The sequence below is a fragment of the Orbicella franksi genome, chromosome 9 (assembly GCF_964199315.1).
Source record: "Orbicella franksi chromosome 9, jaOrbFran1.1, whole genome shotgun sequence".
NCBI lineage: Eukaryota > Metazoa > Cnidaria > Anthozoa > Scleractinia > Merulinidae > Orbicella > Orbicella franksi.
Window position 1 is genome coordinate 8,458,028 of NC_138153.1, and position 15,533 is coordinate 8,473,560.

The 15,533-nt window shown below is 39.8% G+C and overlaps 1 pseudogene; it reads right to left on the reverse strand.

Moving 5' to 3' along the window:
- Window positions 1–12,524: 12,524 nt before the first annotated feature.
- On the reverse strand, window positions 12,525–13,319 carry LOC145497535 (uncharacterized; annotated as a pseudogene).
- Window positions 13,320–15,533: the final 2,214 nt, after the last annotated feature.

A 15,533-nucleotide genomic window follows, 5' to 3' on the forward strand; every position in this document is an offset into this window, starting at 1 on the left:
GGCGGCTGAAGTTCGCAAACACAACTTGAGGCAAAATGAGTTTTTAATTATACGTTGTAAGTTCTGTTTGCTTGTTAGGCGAGACTTGGCCGAGTTTTCGTGGAATCTCACCAAATAAATGAGAGCAGAAAAGTGCCAAGATCGTCACATTTCCCATTTATCACTGCCTTTTCTCTGATTTCAAATCATAATAGCCTTTTAGCGTCTTTTAGCGCCTTGGCTTTTAGTGAATTCAAAGATTTTCCGCAATAAAATAGGCTGATGTGGGGAGAGAAACTTCCGATGGATTTTCTAAGCTCTTCCTTCAAGACGTTATCATTTGATCAATACACGGCGAAAAAAAAACTGATAACAGAAATATTAGAGGGAAAACAAATTTAAAATTCAAAGTTTCTGACCGACTTTTTAATTAATTTAAATTCTTGTTTTCTTTTTTCTACCTTCGTAATTACATAAAGAAAAATATCGATGAAAACGAATTATTTTTTTTTAAATCTGATTACTTTCTATGGAAGACATTTTATCGTAAAAGCTGAAAAAAAACCACTGATATTGTTTTTTTAGTTTTCTGTGGTCGTTTCCTCAAGCAACTTTACCAACGAATACATTTTTCCAATATTTGTTATCTTTGATCCTTAAAGAGTAAAATATGTCCTGTCTTAAGGCCATGTCTGTGTTATAATCGTGGATATGTTTTCGGTGGTTATGAGTTTCTGATGTACGATTAGCGAATGTGACGTGCAACAAATTTGATATTTTCCTTTCGACAATAATTTTCATATTTTTTGTCATTTCCTTGGCACTGATAGAAAAAATAGTTTGCGGAGTTTCTTGACTTTAATTACTGACTCGATATAATTAAGTTTATGGTGTACCTTTGAGGAGTGTGTTTTGTGGTATTTTTTAATCAAGTTAAAGTTTAAATATTTGATGTAACGTTACCAAAAAAACATAAAATTTCCGAAGTCTAAAAGTCTGTTTACTGTAGAGAGCATTTTGTTTTCCAAGAGAATTAAGAAATCTCTATGGGGTTCAAGTCTCACTACCATTTCGTAAAAGCTGCTTTTTGTGCCAAACCCGAGCACAATGGTCCACAATGAATTAGCATTTCTAGTTCATATTTACGGGAATTTTCAATTGCGAGTTGCCGTACTTTTAGAAGAGGCCCAAAATTGCCCTTACTGAATGATTATCTCTCATCTCCTTACGGTATTTCTGATTATATCTCAGCGTCCGAGAGTAGAGGACCGTTTGTTCCTCAGTCTGTTTCGATCCGCTCGCTGAAACGTTCGTTTCGAGGAGTCACAGCCACGCCATTTTGCTGTACGCGCAGCCAGCTAGAGGGGGTCTGGACGTACTTCTTCGAGAAAACCCAAACCAAGAAACTACCTTTGTAGAATTCGTTTTTCGCCTTTCTAATCAGTTTCTGTACGCACTGTCGATAATTGACTGTTAATCTGATAGTTAGAAAAGCTAGTTGAGCCAGACCAATCAACCTGCTTGATATAAATCTTTCCGTCGACTCTTACTTTGCCAGTGGATTCAGAAAGCGCGAAATGTAGCATGAATATCAAGAACAAAAAGTGTTATACCATAGTATCGATGGAAGTAATGTTTCAAAAGGTTCTCTGATATCGTTTATTTGGTTTTCTCGAAATAGGAGAATGCTGATCTCACTGAAACTAATGAAACAAATTGTAATCGTACCTCAAAGACTTAAGAAACTTGATCAACGGAAGTTTGATGCTATTCCTAAATTTTACAAGTATGGGTTTCTAATAAAAAAAAAATGCGGATATTTTATACCTATTTGTTTAAGATGGCGTCCCCTACTGTCGATTTTTATTCTTCTTAAGTTGATCAAACCCAAGCTCTCCGTACAGTGTAGTGACATAATCCAAGTATAAAGTTTGAGAGAATTTAGCGAAACATCACCAAAGAGAAATTTTCTTAGTATTTCAAGAAAATTTCACAGCTAATAGAAATTTGTAGAGACCAGGACAGGAACTTTGAATGTCGATATTCAGGGCTTTAAAAACAAACAAATTAACTTTTATTGTGTTTAGCATTACTGTTAGGAGCTTGTTGATTAAAACGCCTTCAACACGAAAACTACTAACTAAAAGCTCACTTACTTTACATTAACCCGAACATTACTGAGCTCAAATTTAACACTTTTTAACAAATCTTGCATTTTTTTTTACGATATATGTCCGTTGTTATCCGTATAAGAATCGATTTAGTAGCTGTTAATCTGAATTTAAAATATGTCTAATTGAGTAGCCATCAGAATTCCTGAATTTCACTGAACAGTGTTGTTTAGCCATAGAATTTATTTATCCTCAACCTTTCAAAAAATACGATATCTCGTATTTCGTGCGTGTTAGAAACTGTTGAAAATCCATACACACACATGAAAACAATAGACCACGCGTGTCCTCCACGCGCCGTTCACGCCTTGCACACGCGCTAATTTTCCACCTTTCCTGAGCGAACTGGGATGATAACCATCTTTTGGTTTATCTGCGCTTTTCTTCTGAGCTTGAACGTACAAGTAGCTTGTCCTCTAATAGTTATATCACAGAGTTTCGAACGTATTTGTAATTTTGTATCAACCCTGTAAGGAAGAATGAAAAGTACATGCGATAAACGAATTTAATTTGGAAACCACTCAAAATAGCAGAAATCTTCCTGTTTCCGCCAGGCAAACTTTTAAGCATATCGCTTTAATCGTATTAGATTTATACGGAGTGCAATTTTCTTCAGTTTCCACCAAATCATGACCTATTAATGCTGCAGAAAACATCATAACAATCTGGAACAACCTTAAAACAATTAATTGTTCATCCGTTGGCCAACGCCCATAAACACGTGTGACGTGACTGGTTGTCGATTTGTTTCTGTTTGCTGATGTTGTTATTTCCTTCAATTTTTGCATTACAGAGTAGTTGGCCCTTTTCGTTGATACAAAATGAATAGTGGCCGAGTTGTATCAAGTAAAAACAGAGCTTCCTTGTTTTATCTCTAAGCGAAAGGTTATGTCAAACGGCGCAACCTTCAATGTTTGCTATGAACCTCATTTTGACTGAAAATTCTCGGTCCCTTGAGGCCCTGTCCCCATTACGCCGGAGGAATTTGAAAACGGGGGTTTCACTCTGAAAACGCATCGAATGTTTTCGGACCACACTACACCGGAGAAATTTAAAAACGCAACGATCACTGGTAGTTTTGGGTTTGAGTTTGAGGAAAACCAAGGCAGGGAAATCACATGATTATTTTGACTACATCGTTGTCGAAAAGCTCCGTTTTCAAAATGTTTTCCGTCCACACGAAAGCGAAAAGACGGCGCTTTCAAATTCCATCGGTTTGAAGAGCGTTTTCTTGACGAATTAATGAGGACGTTAGGCCACACCTTAGAAATAAAGCTGCCTACGTAACAGCAGTTGTTCACAGCACTGAAAAAGACAAAAAAGTATATCCCTTTTTGTATTCAATCAGTATGACTAATACTAATAATGTTATGGTTTGCCAAGATTGTCATTAAAAGATGCCTTCGATTCCTGGGATTAAATCTACTAGCTCTCTATAAACTGTAAATAAAATGACGTAAAATTTGTCAAAATGACTGCTAGAAATCTTTACCCAGTTGATCAACGCTAATTAAGTCTTTCTTTGCTGTGCTCATCAAAGAGGAGTAATTTATTATTGTTTGTAAACTCATAAATACTTGCAATATATTCTGTAGATTTCTTCTCGGCGAGCTTCGTTTGTTTGTTGGCAGTTTGACGAAAAATAAACCCGAATAATCATTCCGAGAGACTTTAGAAGGTTGCAAAAAGTTTTTTAGCCCTGATTAGCTTATTTCAGTAATAATTACAACGTATTATCAATCCTCGTTCATCAATTCACGTTATTTACAACGATTTCTTTCAAATGATATTTTGAAATGCTGAGTAAATTTGCCTATCAAAGTCAGGGACTTTTCATGCGATTTAGATATCGAGAGCGAAAACAGGGGAGCTAAGAACTTAAAAGCTGTTATTCACAGATTTCAATCTTAATAGCCCATTGTCATGTAGTGTATCTTATTTGACTCATCTTTACGGTTTTATGAAAAATCGCTCCATTGTCACTGACGCGGCATTTTAAGGTATCGGCCTGATGAAAGAACTCCGGACTGAAAACAGCGCAGGAAAATCTACCACTTTTTTCGCGCGCGCAACTAGATGCCTTTGTCCAAAATGAATGAACTTGTTTAAAACACTATGTTTTGTGTGATGAGAGAAAGCTACATGTGTTTTTGTGGCCCTCCTTCATCTTATTATCATTCAATATCAATATCGTTTCAAAAGACGTGATATGCCACAAAACATGAGGTGGTAACTGCTTTTAAATTGCAGTATTTACCTCTTTTAGCAGCCCTCGGTCTCCGAGAAAATTCTCAGAGGTTTGTTTTGGTTTCGGTGTTTTGTTACTCAGCTAACTAGTTGTAGTGGACGAATTAGTTAAGCCTCTTTGCAATCCTAAGAGAAAATGATTAGTTACGAAGGCACATAAACATGGCGTATGGAAACAACAAGTACTGTTTGCTGATTTCGATATTGAAATGGTTTTTACTGCATTCAGCCGTTCTGCTACACCATTTTTTTTTCCCGGAAGAAGCTCAAGAGAGAGTATTATTAATTATCTGTTTAAACCATCTCTAAAAATTCATTGTCACACGTAAATTCAGTGGCCTTATTTGAATATGCATGTTGTTTTGAAGGGAGTGAATCAGTTAATAGCAGTGAAGACGACTTTGACTCCTGTATCTCATATGTTCTTTGAGACTGCTTTTGTAGTGTTCGCGTCAATTTGTGTAAAGCCTTGTACCGATCCACTAAAAAGCAATCGAAAACTTACTTGAAAGGAAGTTGATATTGCTGGATTGGAAATAATATCGTTAACTTTATTTCCTTTGTTGTGTTCTTTAAGAACAAAATCACACCTTTAATAAAAGTGGGACAGATGTCGAGGATATCAGTATAAACGAAATATATACATCAAAAACGGCCTTAACAATTAAATTACCCAATATTCGAGGAAATAGACTTTTAGAAACCGAAAATGAATAAGTTGAGTGATATTTCCTTCCTCTAAATTAACTAAATTGCGTCTGTGTGCTAAGTTATCCTAAAAGCAGCTTTGCTTTCACAGCGACAGATCGAAATTTGATTCCCACCCCGTGCAAAATTAAATAGTGTGGTTTATTTCTTGCCTCCGATAATAATCAATAACATGGAATAAAATGATGTTTACTGCTTTTAACAGTGGGACATCCAGGCAGATACAAAATGTAAAAGGAAAACGATTTCTATGAGTATTTATAGTGCCGCTAAGCTTAATTTTCGTTCATTCCCGCAGGCAAGGAAAATCGAGAAATCTGCTAAAAAGCCAATATAATGAGGCTAGAAAAAAAGCCAGGAAATTGAACATGTGTTTTCTCAATTTGAAACACATTATCACGTAACCCATAATGTCTAATTAGTTTTCCTTGAGATTTAAGTATCTGGTAGACAACTAAATTGGTTGTAATCAATTCTAAAAGCCAAATTTAGCTAAGTTTTTATATTTTTTTTTAGCAGTGTGGACTGTCTTCTTGTTTTCTTTCATCTGTGTGCTTTTCTGTTCGTATTTTTCCAAAGAAAAAACAATAATTTTCAAAAAATCGAAAAAGAAATTTTAAATTTCGATCATAGATGTTAAAATCCTCATTTACTAAAAAACCGCAATAATTTTTTTACCCATGCATTCATTCTATGTTATAATTTTGTGATTTTTCTTAAAATGACAATTCAACCTTAAAGGCCACTTAGGAAATTTGACATTTTTATAAGTATTAGGCTAATTCCATCGAAACCTAACACATCTATTTAATTTACTTCTCAACTCAAACATGCAAAGCGTTGAACGTTATTTTGCAATTTCCTGAAACACGTATAATCATTACGACACGACGAAAGCAAACTTTGTGGTCCAAGAGACTTTACAACTCGGCCCAAATGTTTTTATGATTAGTTTGTAATTGATATTTTTGCATATACATATGAAATTAGACGCCTATTACAAAACGGCTTCCTCCGGTAATTTTTATTCAATTTCTACACCGTATAATATGGATAACCCGTCTGCAATTGATTGAATAAAACCCTTTGGCTAAGAAAGAAGCTATCTTTGTTCTTAAGCTGTGCTTTCAATGGATCACGAAGTCTTATTGTCCTTTGTTTGCAAAGACTCAACAATGGTTGAATACCTCATTGACTTCAACAAACACTGTTCCAATAGATAGAGATATAAAACGAGCACAACATGAAAAAACATCGAAGAAACATTATCAGGGTTGCTGACAAAGACTCGATATCTCTACCTGCATAAGAAATGATATTGTCAGACAAGACTACTGAGCTTTAGTCAACAAGATTCACTCATGTAAATTTTACAGTGCACGTTTTAGTTATTATTCAAGGCTCTCTTGGATTCTCAAGGATTTTAAACAAAGGTTTTTTATAAAATAATATTCAAATCTTAAGAACCGGCTTATAGTCAAAGCCCAGCTGTCCGGCGCGTGGTGTAGAATTACGAGCCTGAACAAATTTCCGACGATTTCGCTGCGGACTCCATCTTAAAATCCACATGTCGTGCGGCTTGTAGCAAACACTGAGTCCGGAATACACTTTTAACGACTTTTTAATTTAGTTGTCTCACTTTTGGTTCACTATAGTATAATGGTTGTCTGACAAAATTGTAAACAAATGAACAATATGCATACAAAATTAGCTGTTTCGTTAACGGCGTCTCTTTTGTAAACTCCCAACATGTTCTGCCTGTTTGGCCGGCAACACAGCGGTTTTTCATTGTGGGAGTGTGGAGATCCGCCAGTTGTGGGCAGAAATTTAGAAAGTACTGCTCAGGAGGAGCCGGCAAAATCTCGAGATAACTATACTGAATAATCTAAATACAACAGTTGTGAGTAAAAATGCAATTTAATTCGTGGAAAACTACTCTACTGTTTAGAAGGATCCAGCAAAAATCTTGAGATGGCTATGATAGCTAAATTAAAAATAAATGTATGTTGGGAAGCAGTGTTTTTATTGTGGATCTGTGGGTGTGGAAATCGACAGTTGTGAGTAGAAAGCTGGATCTCGTGGAAAGTTAACTGCTGTTCGTGAAGAAAAATCTCGAGATAATTATCTAACTATAATATCTTAATTCTAATATTCAAGCAGTTTTTTAATTGTGGGCGTGTATTTGGAGATTAATCAACTGTTGTCAGCAAAAAACGTGAACTCGCAGAAAAACTGATAACTCCGAAGAACTTGTCAAGATCTTCAGAGAACTATTACAGAAAAACTCAAAATTATGTTGAGTAGAAATATCACTGAATTTAACAATTGATCTCTTTGGCATAACCCTGGGTATCTCGTAAATCTTTATAAACTAGTGGACATGTCATAAAGACAAACCGGCTCGTCAAGTGTCCGTCAATTAGAAGCTATTAAAAAAGTGTTAGAACTTTCGAAGACTTTTTCCCGACTTTTTTTCCATCTCAGACATTACTGATTTATAGCAGTAAGCACCTTACTCTCCAAATGTCCTTAATTTTTATTCACCAAACTCTTTCGCAAATCAGAGAAAAATAATTTTCAGGACATACAGGCTTGCTTAATTTTTGTGGGTGAATATTTTCTCAATTTCACTATAACATACTTTTAAAAGCTGGCTAAACTGACAACCACGCCATAGGAAGGTGGGGTGGGTGGAGCAGGATTGGGGGAAGAGACGGGGAAGGGGTAAATGTTATTCCATATTTAGGGATTATGGGCATGCAAGGAGAGGAGGTTGGGAAGCAGACACGCCCTATATGGCTACGGCTACTGTATAGGGCTTGCGTTTTTCAATGTTCACTAAACAAACTTTTTTGATTTTGTTTTTTTAAAGAAATAGTAGCGTTGCCAACTTTTTATTTGAGATTCAAGCTGAAACAATTTCATATGCACGATTTCGCACTGGATTTTCTCGTTAATTCGAGGCCGGCCGCGATCTTCCATTTTTAATGAAAAGAAAGCAAAGTAACCGCAAATTTCGGAGCCGTAGACTCCTATAGAGCATAGAAATGATCTAATAAATGAACAAAACGTTCTTATGAAACCACTGCACTCTCCCCGCTTGGGGTTCCACTTAAGATTTTTAAACTCGTTCTATGGCATATGGTAGTGTAAATACTCCGAGGAAAGAAATTTGTGGTCGATCAAAAGCTTGAGTATTCTGATCCAAAAGCAAATAGTCACAGAGGCATAGCCAAGCGACCAACCGATCGATCGTAGAAAACGACAGTGAATGAGTGGTATAATTGCCTCAGTCGAAAGATGTCTCTTCTTTTCACACGAAAAATGTATTTCATGTTATTTCTCTACGCCAATTGTTTTGCGGAAGGGGCTTTTGAGGACCCACCAACTTTTAAGGCTTTTAAGGCCACAAAATTGGAAACAATTTTGTAGGACATTTCATCAGTCAAGGATCTTGACGTTTGCTAGCCTGCGTCGCAGACGCTACCTATCACGGGGAAATTTCCGTCTGCAACGCAAGCTAGACGTTTGCATAGCAACCATATTTTGACAGGCATGCTTTTCAAATTTCAAATTTTCTTGTTCTGAACGAAAAACAAAATTCTTGCAGTAACTACATTTTTAGTTGTTTTTAGCTCTCTTTATCGGTTTTGGCTATTTTTGAGCAATTTTTGGCAGTCACGGTTTTCTAACATTTTGGACAAATCCTGAAATCCAAGATGGCGGCTGTTCGGAAATGATGGCGTCATGTCTACATCATATGACGTCATCGTTCCACGCAATCAATCAAGCAATCAGTCAAAATTCTCCAAGTTTCATCGTCATAGTTTCTCATCCCTAAGAGTTACAGAGCAAGGGCCTCAAAAGCCTCCTCACAGCAGACCCAAAAAAGCCCGGTCTGTCCTAATTCACTGATATTTAATTAACAAATAGATTCCATGTTACCGTACGTCTGTTCAGTAATACATTACGGATGGCATCAAAATGTAAGAACAAAAAAGTGGCACACGATCTCTGTGTGGAGTGTGTAGCCCTGGGATGGAATACTTCTACTATCTCGTTCCCAGTGCCTTTTCTTGATATTTGGAAGGGCCGCCCCTTCTTAACTTAAAGAGAACCCCCGGTGGAGGGTACTCCCTACAACAAACTATAGGGGGAGTCTCCACCCCAATGGGGTACTTTTTTTAGGCTTCGAGTATATAAAAGGGTAGGGATTTCACCAACCTCGTTCCCATGGCCTTTTCCCTTTTCTCTTTTCCCAAGCAAGGGAACAGGCCATAGGAACAAGGTTGGGGATTTCACAAGTTGAGGTATATCACGAAAGGGTAGGGCAATCTGTAATTTAGTTTTAAAGGTCCTTTTGATCAATATATTTCGAGCATGCGCGCCTTATGGCTGTATCATTTCATTTGATTGTTAAGCACAAATGCAAATGACAAGAAGATTTTCCTTTTTGGCGATTTTTTCATAATACGGGCCGAGTATGAAAGCATGTGAAAGAGGTAGTACCTTGTTTCAGTTAAAGGAATACAAAACAGGTACCTTTTCTGTCAAAGTGGTATATAAAAGGGTAAGGGGTTGGACCTCGGGGCGGAGCCTCCCCGTATAAAACTTTGTAGCGTACCGCCCCCGCCCCCGCCCCCGCCCCCGCTCCCGTCTCCCCGCCCGGGGCCTGGGAGCAAGGTTGGTAATTCTGCTGAAACCAAGATAAGTTTGGATGGTATAGGACACTTATGCCCCATTTATATGGTCTCGGATAGACGAATACCCGAGACAACCCTAGGTAACTTTTCACTTATTTCTTTGCAAAATTCAACCAACCGTTTACAAGAGGATCGCAAATCCGTATCGGAGGGCGAGACAACTCGGGTGGGCGAGTTGTCTCGTCTCGGCAGGCAGGGTAACCCTGGCAGAAGGGACAACTTTTCTTCATATCAACACTTTGGCTCACCTGACCAAGACATTTCTCGCCTTGGCGAGTGTCACGAAATGTCTAGATTAAGAAATTTGTATCAAAGAAGTGAAAATTAACGCCGCAAAACCCACTTTGATCGAATGACCAAGGAAAACTCAAAGAAAGAGGGATATTTGCACATTTGATTATTCAATGAAGGTCATCAATAATCGGGTGAACTTTGACTCGGAGACAACGTCTTCACATATAAACGCTCGATAAAGTTGCCTCGTGGGGAGAGGGGCCTTATTAGTCCGACGTAGCGTCTATACTCAACTAGAAAAAGAAATGGTGTTAACATTATCAATGTACAGCTCAGTAGAAATGTAGAATATGAACGGTAATATAAATGGCGGAAAAAATTGAAAAAAAAAAAAAATAGGTATCGAGCTTAATATGTCATTTTCACGTGCTGCGGCAAGTTCAAGGTGTTGTGCGTTCTGCACGCTTCTGCGTGCTTCTCGTGTTATTTTTGCTCTATTACTGGTTCACATACGAATATAAGAGTTGTTAAGAATTCATTCTCCGTCGATCTCTCTCTCGCGCGCACAGATTTAATTGAGTTGCCGTCGTCATATATTCCCATGATGTCGGATTCGGGGAATTTAAAGAATACATTACGTAGTGAATCTTCTCGCGGTACTCAACCTCCTTTGGCCACCTTAGGTTCGGAAAAGTTTGGCTAAGTATCACGCGCTGTGCCTTTTCTTGGCAGTCATCTTTGGACACCACACTTCCAAAAGGCGAATCCTTCACTCGTTCAGCAGGTGTTTGGCCTGTTCAAATCTTATCTGAATACTCAGCTCGAAGGGATGGGCTAGAAGGGTAAACAAATTCAGTTCAGAAAGATACAGAGCGCTACGAATCCGCCGGATATTCTCGGAATCAAAAAGCTCGTCGCCGAGGGCAAACATTAATGAGGAGCTTTAAGCAATGACGACGGCGACACCAGGGACGACGCCTAGTAATCAAAAGATGGATTTATCACCTTCAAAACGAAATGCGAGAAATTTGCTGTCGTGGCTTACGTTCTCCAAAATACGCAGAATTTGATTATTTCACGTTGTCAATCGTTGTGCAGAAATGTGCAAAGATTTATAACGCACGTGCACAGCCATTGTTCTGCTCATTAAACCTTTTGTTTGGTGACGATCTTGTTGCCCCGGCGTTGCCATCGTTGTTTCGTTTTAGGTCCCTATTCACAAAAGACGGAAACTTCTCAAAATTGCTGACTGGAACAAGGGCGGGTGGTTAGTGGTTGACGAATACGAGTCTAAACACTTTCGGCATTAGGGTCCGAGGACGAGAAAAAGTTGAGAAAAGCGAAAGAATCCGCCAACAGAAAGAGGAAGGTTGAGTTTGGTGGAAGGCGTATAACGAGGATAAGAAAATGAACCATGCTCCTGATAATCAGCTTTTTCGTGGTGAGTACTTACTTGTGTTCGCTTTCCGTATGTCTACTTTGTCATTTCTCTTTGGATTCTGCCTGGGAAAGTCCAACCATATTCTTGGTGTCGCTTTATGTGTGTCTTAGTGGGTGCACATGTTTAAGGTGAAAATAATTTACGTTCGTTTGAACGCAGTGAATTAGAACGTAAGTATTTATTGGCGGAGCCAAGTCCCACCCATCACTCCCCCAAGGGCGCTACGATCCCCTCCTCCTCCTCTCCCTCCCCCCGCCCCCACACAAAGGGTCTTGGTGCACCTTTCCGGCAAAAAGTAAGGCCATACATGACAAAAAGATTTTTATGCATTTGGGTTGCTGGATCCATCGGTGTTATTTCAATAATGTTGTTATGAGAGCTCCTACAATTAGCTACGAAGCTGGAGAGTAGCGTCAAGAGAATTGTTTTTAGCATCCGGATTAGGTGAATTTCTGTATAGATTTGGCTTAAAACTAGGAAAAAAAGTCAAGAGATTTGTCTTTAGCGCCCGGATTTGGTGCATTTCAATAGGCACAGTGCTCAAGTTAATTTCATACAGTTAGGTAATTTCACACATCCTCAAATCTGATGAAAAGTCGCATTTGATAATAAGCTTTTTTCCTCGCTGTGTATCAGTTCAAAGTGATGTAAAAACGTACGTTAAACTCTAAGTTGCCTCAAATAGGAGTTTGACAACTCCGTTAGCAGTTTGGTTGCGACATCCTTCACCCTTCTAAGCGTAGTATAACGTGCTATTATTCAATTGGGCGTCAACTGGGCAGTTTTGGAGCTCTGATAGGAAGGCGCGAATAGTGTAAAGCACGAGGCCCATAGCTCTCTTTAACTGCGATGTCCGTGGACATTATCTCGCTGCTAAAGTGATCACCTGTAGTACGGATACCTTGGGGGTTGACAAAACGCCACCCCATTTGGCGAGGGATGCGTCGAAGAAAACCTCTTTTAGTACGCTGTGTTCTTCCTTCCGCCAAGGAAGACGGCCTCCCCAATGGTCAATAAATTAAAAAGCCAGTGCTCTACCTCCTAACGCAGGTCACCGATCATCGGAATAGGCTTTGCTCAGTGACTGAACTGAGATATAGCGCACGCTATTTGACGAGTGTAGAGTTTTGCCGCTGGAACCATCAAACTCAGGGGTATTTAAGGAGACCGTTCTCTCCAGCAAAATTGCGTCACGAAAGGTTGTAAATTTTTGTTTTTGTCCTCCGGGGTAGAGAAGGTTTCCCGAACGGTGTCGACCAAGTGTGCCAAAAAAACGAGTCGTTGGGTGGGTAAGGCAACCGACTTCTCGGTATTAATGAAGTATCCTAACTTTGTAAGTACCGCAATTGCGAGAACTACGCCCGACAGTGTGGCTTGGTAACTTGAGCGCGCCCCGGGAACACCCCACAGTTCGCCGACATGTCTATCATCAATGTACTGTGAGGAAGGGACACCGACCTCTCGAATGTAAGAGGTTGCGACGGCCCCGAGGGTCTGATAGATGCAAGGACTCTCTTTCCATCCCTGGCAAAGCATGTTCTATAATAACCACCAGCGACCCCATTCGGCGCCCACAAGGGTTCGACTATCTTCTGAGATAAAAGAAAATGATCGAAGCCGGACTTGTCATCTAGTTTAGTGTGAGAGACTTTTTCACGAGGTATATCGTGGGATATTGACAACTTGGTCCAGTTTGAAGGGATAATGCTTCATGAAACAGTTAAGATATTGCTGGTCGTGAACCAAGCGTGGTTTGGATGGCTTGATACTAAGTGACATGACTATTCGAGGTGATGGGACTTACTCTACCCTCCCGAACGCGGTCATAGCGCCCATGGCGATCTTCTTTTCGATCTCGGTGGAGATGACTTGGGCATGGGGGATACACGACTTATTATTGGGAAAAATTGCATCAGGAGGGAAGCTATATGGTGATATCTCCTTCGGCGATATGTACCATGAAAGGGAACAATAAACTCGTGAATATTGATCCCGTCTTTTATCCAGGACATGGTTAGGTCCTGTTGGGGGTGATTCTGAGTCAAATATTCCCAGCCGGACATATGTTTATGCGGTTCGCCTGCTAGAAACGATCCGAAATCCCTAACCCACATATCACCTTTGGCAATCAACTGAAATGGCGGGGGCACGGATGGGACGATAGGACCTCCCTTTCCTTGGGGCCAGCGTATCCACTTGACTCGGCGTTGCTCGTAAATGCGGGTCACAGCCACAGGTCAAACGTGGTTTTCAGCTCCCATGCAGGAATTGCATGGTCGTACTGTGAAAGGGAAAGGAGAAAGCTGTGAGGTCTACTGTGAGGTCTAAGCTGTGAGGGCCCCGAGGAGAGGAAGGCTGTCCCATCCGGCGGCTCAGAGAGCGGCGCGGGGTCTCTCCGTTAGAACGCGGAGGCGACCTGGATGTGGCAGACTTCCTTTCGGGATCCCAGCAGGAGGGAATAAAGCGCTCGCAGAAATCGAAGATTGTCTACAAAGCCAGCTGCTGGGACTGTGATGCTTTCTACATTGGTAAAGCCAAAAGAAGATTGCAGGACGGAAAGACGGAGCACTTCAAAGCTCTCACTCAAGTTGGTCACGCTTCCGCTGTTGCTGATCATTCGACTTCTACCGGTCACAACATCAAATGGGACCATTTCGAGATCCTAGCAAGTGAGCAATGAGATTTACAATGTAAAATCAAGGAAACATTGTTGATACGGGACTTAAAACCCGCCCTAAATGAAAACGTCGGTAGTGAAAAACTCTTTCTTTATTAATTCACACCGGATGTAGTTTCTGTTGTTCATTGTTGTCTAGCTAGTTACCAATACCTCGCTTTAGTTTTAGCCTTTTTAAATTTTGTCATATTTTGTAACCGTCACTTCTGAAGATGTATGTTGTAACTTACGAAACGTCAAGTTGAATATACCATGCGTAATCTATTTGTTATGTTCGTTACCGCTGTTGCTTTTCTCTTTCTCCTGAAATTGAAATGGCCGAAAAACAAGGATTTTTATGATAATAAGCTTTTCATTTAAGCTTAGAGAAAAATTTGAATACGTTTGCCAAATCCGAGTCATTCTCAATTTCTCGATGGTCTAGTCTTGTATGCCTGCTTATTACTAAAGTGGATTTAAAAAGTGCTCCGTTTTGAGAACACACTGATTTTTGAAACTGATCCAAGCTTTCTATTGTTCTAGCTCTACTGCTTTGTAAAACACTTCGGCTCGATTTCCGCCGCTCTCTTGAGTTCGGTCAAAGGAGCGCGGGCTCTTTCCCGAACAGCGGCTGGTAATCGAGCCTATAAAAACACCCAGCCTGCCCATACACGCTGGAATACTGATATCACTGAAGGAAGCCCGGGTGCGAGGTTAAATGCAGGCTTTTAAATTATTACCTGACGTGACTTCACAATTTATCAGTGAATCCCTTTGTGCTGTCATGAAGTACATAACAGTTATCCAACGCTTTCGAGTTGTATACCATGAAATATCCCACGCGCGAGTCACTTGTATTTTCTCGGTATACACAAGCCTCCAGGCAAGTGTGTATACCAAGAAAATACAAGTGACAAGTGAGATAATCCATGTTATACCACGAGAGGGCGTTGCATAATTTTTTTATACTATGCCATAGAAAAGCACAATCAATGCGACATACGCTACGCGCGGCGCATGATTGGAAGGTTGGATATAGGTATGTGCCGCTGTGAAGGGTATGGTTTTCAAGCAGTTTACTCTAGGATAGGGTATATAAATCAGAGCGTTTGGGTCTAGAATAGGGTATCATTTTCGCAAAACTGACTGCTTGGTTGAAGAGTTTATCTAGAGTAAGGAAACCAGGAATTGCCACTCAAAAATATAAAAAATCAAATCGGCAAGTTTAAATTTACGCAAATCAGCCTCAACAGTGTCGATAAATGGGGGGATTTGGGGAATTTACTCTAGTATAGGTTAGCAAAATTCAGCTGAACTAGCTCTGGTATAGGCCAAGGGTTCCAGGGTCCCAGCGGCACATCCCCACCCAAAAATTCCCAAAGTACCCCCGGGCG